Source organism: Macadamia integrifolia, chromosome 2, assembly GCF_013358625.1.
Source record: "Macadamia integrifolia cultivar HAES 741 chromosome 2, SCU_Mint_v3, whole genome shotgun sequence".
Lineage (NCBI taxonomy): Eukaryota > Viridiplantae > Streptophyta > Magnoliopsida > Proteales > Proteaceae > Macadamia > Macadamia integrifolia.
This window is the reverse complement of record NC_056558.1, coordinates 12101364-12113073: the sequence shown is the minus strand read 5'-3', so window position 1 is coordinate 12113073 and position 11710 is coordinate 12101364.

Below are 11710 nucleotides of genomic sequence, written 5' to 3'. Positions count from 1 at the left end.
CCTATAAGGCATTAAGTCATTGATTCCGAGTTATCCAGAATGATTCCAATCCGATCTAGATCAAAATCACTTGGGACCAATCCTTATACGGAAAACTGTAAATTTCATTTTCTTTGAGGCTTAGTTTGGTTGTCAAGAAATGAATAAAAAGAAAAGAAAACAAAAGAATTTGTGGAGAGAGATAGACACCCAAGCCTATTATTACATTATGATGAAAAGATACCATCATGATATAATAATTGATTAATGTATTTATCTTTCTTTTTAAATTTATTTTTTATTTTCTATTCATTTCTTAACACCCAAACTAGGTCTTAACTCATGATCCTCGGATTCCACAGAGAGGCTAGAGTGGCAACCGTTGCATGACCAATCTGTGATGACTTTGACTATGATTTGAACTTTTATTATGTTGGAGTTTGTGAAGATAGATGGTGTGGTGTGTATTGAAATGACCTGCAATACATTGTGAAAATGGTTCTAGTTTTTAGTGGATAGAACATTGGAACAATTATTAGATGTCCACTTACTGGGTAAACAGTCCTCCAATACTGGACTATCAAAAATGTGTCTACTAATACATTTAAGGAGAAAGTTTTCCGTCGGCCATGGAGAACTATTCATCCACCAACCTTGGGTTCATAAACCCTTATAAGTTTTTTTTCTTCCTTGAATGGTATTTTGAATCACTTTACCCTTATACTTTACCAGTGGATTGGTATCAGATTGGCCAGGATTGGGGATCTGTCATGGTAATGAGCAAAGTATGAAATTAAATTTCAAGCTTTCGAGGTGGGAAACTACTCTGAATTGCAATTATGTTGTTATTTGGTGGGATGCAAGATTTTTCATTTTCCAATAATAGGTTCGTTATGATGGTTTGAAACCATCCACCAAGTCTATATATGGAAGTCCAATTTATTGAAAATTTGATTGAATTTTATGATTCTTGTTCATGACTTATTTGCAATAGTAGAGATTAACAGACAACAAGTTTATGGCCTCTGTGATTGTAAATTTAATAGATCAAACTGGTTGGATTAGAACAATTGCAATGGAAAGGAAAGGGAGGTATCTACTCTTTTGGTTCATACTGGATGTTACATACTTACCCTTCTATCAAAAAAGAAAAAAAAAAAATCAGCTTTATTAGTCAAAGTCAGAGTCATGATAGAATAGGATTGGACAAAGTCATTTGAAAGACATATTCTTTCCCTTTTCTTTTTCAATTTTTAAATAAATTACAAAAAAAAAAAATGTTATCTTTGTGTTTGAAGGAGTAAAACTAGCTAGCCGAATTCTCTACAGTAGCAAAACCCCAAAACTGAATTCAGGGAATAAGTAAGGCACCGAAGTGTGTCACCAACTGTTGTTGGTTGTTGCCACGAGACTCGCGACATTAGAAACAAAAATGAACTTGACTTTTGAATCAAAGTTCCCTCATCAATTGACTCATTTTCCTGTTAAAGTAAATCCCATTCCATAAGGTGATGAGTCTCTTTTGTAAAAGACCTTGATTTGAATAGAAGCTCATAGCCTCAGTTTGAATCTTTCATGGCAGACTGAGCTGAGTGGGTGACTATGTAGCAGAGACAGGATGAGTAGTGACTTTGTTGTCACGGCCAGTATATATATATATATATATATATAATTCCATTTCATACGTTAATGATCATTTTCTTAAGGAAAACAGTTCCATTCCATACGTTAATAAGAAAATTAATTGGGTTTAGGTGGGGTTCAGGTTTACCAGTCTAAAAGTGAAACATAGAACCGGTCGCAAATATTAATTGAGGGAGGGGATTTACACACCTTGCCAACAAGATCAAAATTTTTTTTTTTTTGGCTAATAAGGAACCCGTAAACCAGTTTGGTTTTACGGTTCAGACCAAGGGTAAACCCTGATGCAACCACAATTTCTTTTCTCTAGAAGATTCTCAAGATTTTATTAATAAGAGGAAAAAAAAAAAAAAAAAAAATACAGCTCACAAAAGAGTGAAAAGTAATCTCCACCTTCGGCATTGCCATCATTAGAGAAAACTTAGTCACAAGGATCAAAATCTATATCGAGGTCTCAATAGAGTACCATGCAATAGTTCTTCCTTGGTATGGGATGGGAAAGAAGAAAAGGAGCCTGTCCTATCATGTTTTGCTGCATCCTTTGCTAAAAAGTCTACAATGACATTAACTTCCCTAAAACGTGGGATATCGTCGAGCAAAGATAATGAATGAGATACTGTTTCAGTATTGCAGAACAAACAATGATAAGGTTTTAGACTGAACTGCTATCACCATTGCTTTAGAGTCCAATTCAATCCAGAGTTGAGAAATTCCAAGGAGCTAGCCTTAGAGATTCCTTTCATTAGGCACATGCAACGATACCTGACCCATGTAACAAATCACCAAAGATGATATCGTATAATACACAAAAATCCTCTACGAGGAGGTAGTGAAGATCCAAAAGCTGGGATGAATGCCGGAACCCTCTTAACCATTGGATCTTCATCACCACTCACCACTCACCACTCACCGCTCACCACAGAGGATTTAAATCCCAGTACAACTATTTACAAGGGGTCTATATGTAAAAGAGAAGAAAGAGTTTGAGAGGGTTGTACACATTGGCCGCGTGTCCAAGCTTTTCCTATAAATTTAAGTCATTTTAGTAAAACTAAAGGACGATTATTGGGCCTTTGGTGGCTTTGGGCTATACCTAATTATTGACCAATCACCCAAACCCAAACCTAAATATTCACCTATCTTGGTTTGGCCACTTGCTTGGTTAGGTGGTTGGGCATAGAATTGCCTCCCCCAGATGGAGCTGGTTGATAATAGATTATAGTATACTAGCACTAGGTAAGTCACAGAATAATAATAATTTATTTCTTTTAAAGAAAATAGACCGTCTTTGGGTGTATCACATTTATTCCTCTTAAAAAGTAACAGAAAACTAGCAAGGAAAGAGTAAATGAAGAATATGACAAGTAAGAAAGGAAGAAATCGACCCACTTTGTAATGACAAGGTCAATAGTTGAGAGTTAAGTGATAAAGAAAAATAATGGTGAAAAACATGAATAGAAATATACACAGACAAGGTAAATATTTAAGTGAATTGATCATTTCTCTACATTTATTAGATAAGACATGATTAAAAAAATTTATTATAGAGTGTTTATCCTACATTTATATGGTGATAACTCACTTTTTAAATGTGATAGTAGGGAAAATCTTGAAGGAATTCATGGATCGGCTAGACTGCAAAAATCCACCCGATCAGATCAAAGAAACTGACTTTTAGTCTAAATGTGAAGTGTCATAACTTTTGATTTGGGTAGAGTTATAGATTTATAACAAATTGATTGTCCAAATGACGAGTTATGGGAACATCAATTTGGGGCATGGACATTTAAGGGGTGTACCGAGCCTCCAAAGTTATGTGCATGATTTAGGGATATTAGTTTCCTATTTTTTCTCGTTTCCTTCTTCATTGTAATCTATTGTTCTTATATAAGGGTCATTTTGGCATGAATAGAGTTATCTTGAAGTTTATAACTAAATTCGTTTTTTTTTTTTAAATTAATTTTATGCTAACAACGGGTATCCAAGCCTTCGGCTTGACTAAACCTGCAAGCCTATACTGACTTATAATTGCATGGACCGGGCATATCGAGTCTAAGTGATAATCATTCAACTTTCACCTAAAACAGTGAAGAGTACTAAACACCCTGTGTGAATGGTCCCAAGGAGGTAAGATGAGTTGAACTCAGAACCACACGTTTCCCGAGGCAAATATCTTTTTTTTTCTTTTCCCAAATTGTTTATTTGCATTGCTTCCTTGTTGGAATTATGGTTGTTTTTACTTTGTCGATTCAATGGTTCATTAATTCTAAAACAACATCTAGCCTTCTTATTTCCAATGGCCTCAAATACACTCAAAAAATGAGTAGTCTCGCTTATCTCTCTGATTCCTACTCACAAGAGAGATTTAGTGTGTATATTACAAAAGTTTTACAAAAATACAAACAACTCCAATACAACTTCAACCATCATTACCAACATCACCACCACCACCTCCATGCCCACCAAAAGATATATTTATATTAAGAGAGAGGGATAGGTATACCACCGATATCAAGTATGCTAGCGGATAGCACCAATAGGAACATATGATGGAATATCATTCAGGAAGGATATGTGGGTCATTTCAAAAAAAAGAGAAAAGAGAGATAGACACAATGGATGCTAGCATACTTGATATCGGCGGCATACCCAACATTTTCCCTTATATTAATATGTATTTCATACATGTTTCTATTTTTTTTTTTTTTAGTTGCTTAAATTTTTTTACCATACAATACTTTATTGTACAAAATTTAATTTTTTACCATTTTCCTCTTAATCGTACCAATCAACTAATACCGGGTCAGCGAGGCGCCGATATTGATAAAAAACAAAAGGCACAAGTTCACACGGTCTCTAAATTATCCTCCCTTCTTAAAAAAAAAATAAATAAATAAATTTGTCCTCCCTCTCCCCTTCGTATAAGGTATCCTAATAATAATAGTATTTATGTGAACCCCACCCCACTTGTCATCAAAGCAAACTTGGATATGTATAGAGAGTCCGAATTCTCAACCCAAAGTGAGAAGGCATCCCAAATGGGTAGAAAAACCAGACTCTTGTAAATGTGTCTTTCCACTATGTACGTACGTACATTCACACTGCAAAGTCACCAACAGCACAATTGGTGTCTTGGCATGGCTGATGTGCCCATATGGTGGATCACAAAATGCACTTGAAATTGTTTTTTTCTTTTTCTTTTTTATAAATAACTTTAAATTGTTTACATCATTCTTTGAAAGTCATGGTGAGTCTCAGACCCGTTATGCCATCAAAAGAAGCGTTTACATGTATTGATTTAAAAAATAGCTTCAACCCATTGCCTTTATAAGCTCCATATCTTTACGTTCACTCTCATACCACAACCCAAAGCCAAAGCTATTCAATTACAAACCAATACTCATGCCTAGACAGAGCAGTAGACAGCCCTTCCGCTTCTGGCTCTCTTGTTTGAAGACTCCACCACCACCACCTCCACCTACAACTCGTAAGGCCACTGCAATACAAATTCAGAGACCACCAAATCGGACTCCAGCCACTGCCCTTTCACGAACCTCTCCTCCCTCTTCCCAACCCTAGCTTTACCAAAGACTTAATTCTAACTCACCTTCACCATCTACCATTTCTTCGTCACCTTCATACTTACCCAGATCCCATTACCAACCCAGCAACCCCGCCACTCTTCTGTCACCATTTCAGAAAGTCTCTCAAACCCCATTGCTCTTGATGTTACTTACTGCCCATGATGACCCTACAATGTCCCAGCCACCATCCTAAGAACCTGTCCATTCCCTTAGCCAATATTACCCATGAGGATATTTTCTTCTGTCCTCTCTATGCGGCTAGTTTTCTATCCTCTATAATACCTACTTCCTCCCAAGAGTACTATAGGTTTTCCCTGTGGGTTCTTTTGTGGAAACCTAGGTTCCATCCCAAGTTCAAATACCTTGTGTGGAAGCTTCTAAAGAATGGTTTGAGTACCAAAGGTGATTTACACTTCTTAAATACTGATATATTTTGTGGATCTGAAAAGGAAACATGTTGGCATCTTTTTATCTCTTGTTCCTTTCCTAAACGTATTTGGGCAGCTGGTCTGTTGTGCTTGAGGACTGAACACCTTTCTGCTTCTAAAATTGTGGATGCTATGGTAAATTCATCTCTTCAACTTCATGCATCTAAATTGGATTTCTCTTTCTTTTTATCGATTTTTGCCTTCAATTTTTCTTTTTTTTGGGGTTCGCTCAAAATCAGTGTGCTCTGCACAAGTGTTTAGCTTTTTTTTTTCTTTTAAGGTAGAGAGGGAAGTAGATAACAATCAGGAGGCTCCAACTTGAGACCTCTCGGTGAGCATGGGTTTTTTGCACACCACAGCTCACCATCTGTGTTAGGCGGTTGTTAACAAGTGTCAGCTTAACCCTTTTCAAAACCTTTCTTATATTAATAACTTGATAAAAGATCTTAAAGTCATTGGTTTTAGGAGATGCATGTTGCGTGTCAGTTATTTTCTATGAGAAAGATCTGATTTTTGTTTTCTTGAACTCTAGTTATGCAGGAAGCTCGTAGAATTCAGAAGCAAAAGGAGTTCTCAAAGGGTTGCAAAAGGCCAAGCAATTAGGGTTCATTATTGTTACCATTTGGATTGATTATGAAGTGTTAGTGACTCTCTTATAGGCCTGAAATTAAGGAGCATTGGACATGGGATTTGTTCTCTTTTTTGTTAGATATCAGCACTATCTCCAAACAATTTATGTCGGTTTCTTTGGTTAAACAGTAAAGATTATTGATCTTAATTTCTAATCAGTAAGTGGTTAGGGCGAGAACTGATCATCTTTCTTTCTTTCTTGTTCTTCTTCTTCTTCTTCTTCTTTTTTTAATGTTCTCCTTCTTTTTCTTAGTAATATATCTCTTTTTCTCTTATTAAATTAAAAAAAAAAAGGGCTAGCTACGAAACATCCACCCCAAGCGCATCGAGCCAAGCTGTGGTAGGTATCCTTTTCTAGGGAAGTTTGAGAGAACTTTTGGGTAAAAATCATAGTTGGAAAACCAGGTTTTTGACTCGGGCAAGTCACTAAAAATTTGAAAAAATAGGTCAAAAGTCATGTAGACTTGGGCAGTGTAAAAAAAAAAAATAATAATAATAAATAAAGACTCGATCATGAATCATTCGATATAAGACTAGCTAGGTCGTTTTACCCAAGTCACTATAAACTCAGCGAGTTTGGGTATTTTTTAAAATATTATCAAACTGATTTTCTACCTTAATAATTCAATTATATTATTATTGTTGAACATGTTTGCAATAACTCAAAATTCAATGATGATATGTGACTTCCTCATTTCATAAAAAATGATCATTCATGCCAAATTAGATCCCGAAACTACTCTCACTATGTTCGAAAGGGTCGAAAACCCTTAACCCAAGAGGATCAACTCTAATTCCTTATAGAGAACCATCAATTTAAACCAAAACATACGTAAACCGTAAGGAAACAGAAACAGAAAATTAAAGCAGGAACAGCTTCAGAAACTGTTACATAACGGTTTTCAAAACTGTTTCTGTTCCTTTCCTTTTTTTTTTCCTTGAATTCTGGGTCGAGTCAAAACCTGGGTCCGCCCTCTCCCTCTCCCTCTCCCTCTCTCGATTGGCCCAGTTGGGCCACGGTCGGTAAACTCGGTCCTATAAAGAGACTTGATTCAAAGTCATTTGACCTCGAAAAGAAAAAACTTTTTGTAATTAATGAGACTATGGAGGCCGAGGCCATTGGGGACCGTCTCCGATAGGGAAACACGGCCATCACCCCATTTTCTTGTCTCGGCTGTATCTTCTGGGAGGGCTACTGCTTGGGTTTAGGCTGATAAGAACATGATGGGCCTAGGGCTGGGTTTGGGATTGGGCCGTGAACGTTCTTGTATTTTCATTTATGACTTATTTTTATGCCCTCTAATGAGATAAGTGAATAATTTAAGGGAAAGGGCTCCTGAAAGGCAGTGTGACTTCTATGTTAGCATGCAGTCCAGTAAAAGAGTGCCTAGAAGTATCAATAATGGTGAGATTTTCACTTTTTATGAAGGGTGGGGTAGTGATTTTGCCCCTCTCCTGTGTCTAGGCACACAAGCCACACTGCTTTTTAGGCTTTTTTTTTCTCATAATTTAAAAAAGGCAAAAGACATTTCTTGGTGAAATAAAATAAAAAAATCCACCCCTATTGATGCCCATGTGCGCCTCTTCAGGTACTAAAGGGAGCATTCTTTTCTCCGTTTTAAAAAAATGAACAAAATTCATGTATTTGGTCACGTCCTGATAAGCATATCCACCATTTTGAGCCATATGAATTGTTGGCTTGTCTAACTAATTATTGGATTAGTTATATACAAATAACCACGTTTAGAATTTTAGACTTGAATTCAACTAAATACCCTACCATGCATGTTCATGGATCTCATTAAAGCTTTATTTATAAATATCTAATTACCTAGTAGATTGGATAGAGCTGAAATTTTGTGAATAAGTAGAACCCAAGCCCCCTCCCTCGCTCACCTGTAAGGTTTAGGTAAAATGGAGTATTTGGCCCAGTAGCAAAAGAAACACTAAATTCCTAGTGAAAAATGAAGATTTACTAGAAAGAAATATTGGATGGTTCAAAATACTACAAAATTCAAAATTGAGTCTAAACTCTAAAGCAATGTTATAGGTATCAGTATAAATATAGTACTGTTACAATACACATTGGTTGGCATCAAGCGCAAACAGATTCTTAATATGAGTGGGCATGGGAAAGAATCCTCACACAATTGACGTGGGACCCTCTCCTTGTGATGTAAATCACTTGTAAAATGGTTTACGAAAAATAAACGTTAAATGTAAAACTTGCAAGTCTTGCAAGTACAACCATCTTGTTATCTTTGTTCATTAAACTCAAGTAAAAGTCTCAAAACGATTTCCAATTATCAAGCTTAACCTCCCCTTCCTCTCTTCCAGTGTGATGACGTGTGAAAAATATGATATTAAAAATCATCAACACATAAAATGTGAGTATCAACCATTTTTTTTCTTCCCGTAGAATGTGTCAACCATATAAATATCACTAAACAAGGCCCTTTCATGGGCTAATTAAGTGCCAAGTTGGCAAAATATGCTCTTTTTGAAAATCATTCTGACATTCTCCTTGGTCACACTTGTTTTTTTGATAAATCTTTGGTCCATGAAAGGGCTAAGAAATTTACTATATATCCAAGTAGTTACAATTGCCACGCCATCCATCCTTTCAATCAAGACAAAGCCTGGTGCTGATTGTATTCAAAATCCAAACGGGAAGCCCGGCTGGGGACAAGGTGCGCATGGTACGGCATTCCTTATCTAAATTGAAATTCTTACAAGGCAAACACACGACAGTTCTGATTGAATCTTGGAAGGAAAGGTATTTAACAATATGATTACATTAACTATTATTTATTTGAGTAAGAGAATGTTATCTGTTTGTGCGATCACTGGTGGTACCAATGGAAGGTTGCATGAAGGCATTTTCAGTACAATTTTTCACCTATAATGAAGTATTCACCCCACGAATCTATTTTCATAATCACAATGGTGTGGTGGAAAAAAAAAACCTCGATCACTTTTTTTTTTTTTTTTCATATTTGATCATTTACTCAAGATGGCTCCATTTTTTCCCTGACGAAATACCATCCAACTACGAATCTATGTAAATTTTAAATTGACTCTCATTCGAAGTGGCAACCAAAGCAATCTATGTAAAATGAATTTAATTATTGGGAAAAAGATTGCTATGTTGCTAGGGTGCAGTTTCCCCCTCACATTTATTTTTTATTATTTTTTCACTTGTTCTCGAAAATATGGGCTCGACAAGGGTGATATCTATTTCAGAACACCTATATATTGGTGTGACATGCAGATTCATCACTCCGTTGACAAAGTGTGGAGCTCTCTCCCTTAACTATTTTTTTATGATTATATAAATTATGTTCTAAATGGTAGACATTTAATTTATTCTAACTGGGGAACAACATTGATCCATCTAACAAGTATCAGTCTATAGGTTAATATTCTAACTAATCAGAATTAAAACTAGCCAATTCGAGTAGATCATCCTTGTCATGGTGTTGCCACTTGTAGTCATTATTCCCACCAACTACATAAATTTAAATTATGGTCACCAGATTGAGAAACTAAATCATTCATCACATGATCTCATACTAGTATAAGTTGTTATTATTTATATGATTAACAAAGATGCCATGACATAAGAAACTTTATGTAGTATCCAACAAAAGAAGCAGGATTAGGTAATGAAGTTTTCTTTGCATCTTCACTCTCTTCTATATTCTTCTCTATCCAAGTAGAGTAGATACTATATACATATATTATCTACCTATATTATGTTTTCAACAGTTACTCGACAAGCATGAGAAAATTTATTTTAATCAAGTTGTAATCTCATAGTTGCTCCAATTCAAATACCTAATTAATTAATTTATCATAACAATAACTCAGCCATATCCCAATTAAATGGGGTTGTTGCTATATGAATCCTTGCTCTCCAATCAGCTTTATTTAAAATCATACCTAATAGGCTAATACAATGCCTAAGTTGGTATATGTCTTTCTTAGGGTCAATTTAGGTTTGTCTTTGGTTCTTTTAGTTCCTTCAATGTAAATCAAAAGACTCTATACTAGAACATCCAAAGGCTTCCATTGAGTATTATGGTCATATCACCTCAAATGACTATCTCGTAGATTATCATGATTCGCAATTACTCTCAAATCAGCTCTATAATCTGAAAACTCCTTACTTTATTCTTCCTAGTTTTGCCACACATCCTTCTCAACATCATCTTCAATTCATCAGAATAAGAAGAAAAAAAAAAAATCAACTGTTGAGTCACGGTTTCAGTAATCATATTGGAATCTATCATCGTCTTCGATTCTAAACAATATTGATTTCTACAACCTATTTTGGAATCGATCATGAATGCTCTTTGATCTATAATTTTTGGTAAACTTTTTTTTTTTCTATTTTAATTATTAGAGTAACCAAACAAATGAAACTTATCTCTTGTAGTAAAATCTATAACTGTTTTGAATCAAAACTTAAAAAAAATTCATAGATCTTTGAAAAAATCTCAGTTCCAATTTCTAGGGTCCTAGTCAATTCTGATTTCGAAGTAAATCAAATTGAAATTGATGGAGGCCAATCCTATGTCCAATTCCAATTTTTCAGTCCATGTGGTGATGTCGGTTCATTGACACGTGTTTGGAATTAATTTGAAACAAACACTTAATTAAGTTACTAAGGTTAATTAATGGATTTGCTAATTGGAAGGGAGAGTTGTGTTACAGTCAATCCCTTGTTAGAAAAGTAATACTCCAAGTCCCACCTAATCAGGGAAGAAATTATAGGAGGCCCAGGTTCTTTTCCTGCCTTGTTCATTTGTTATGGTTAAGTAAAATGCTTTAAGGACTTCTGGTTATTGTATAGTAGGAGAGAAATAAATAAAAAAACTCATTCTAGCTAAACTTGTTTATCTAGAATGAGAGTGTTGGTTTTAGGGTTTTTAAATCTTAATTATTATTTTTTGATTATGAAGACTAATTATGGAAGCTGAGGAAGAAAGAACGTAGCCTCTTATTTTCTTAACTAATCATTGCGATTCATCACACGTCACCTGTTTGACAATTTGAGCTTAGCCGCCGCCAAAAGACAAGAGAGAGAAATGCCTTTTGACTGGAGTGTTTCGTCAACTCTTTTAACTGCTACCCTTCCACTATAGATCACTTCAATGGGGGTGGGGTTCTTATGCAACGTGGCATGATATTTAGGGTATATTCGATGGTTGGGAATTTTTTGAGTGATTATTGTTTATAGTGAGGGCACCGGCGTAGTGAGTATTGAATGATTGAAAGCATTCGAGCATGAGTTCTGAGGTTCTCTCAGTCATTTGATGATCATTATATCATCGCACTCACTATAAAGGATGTTTTTGTAAAAAATTTTAGAATGCATTCTGCATTCTGATGCACTAAGATGCATCTTTGGATTCTTCCAACTGTCAGATGTGCAATGAATGAAAT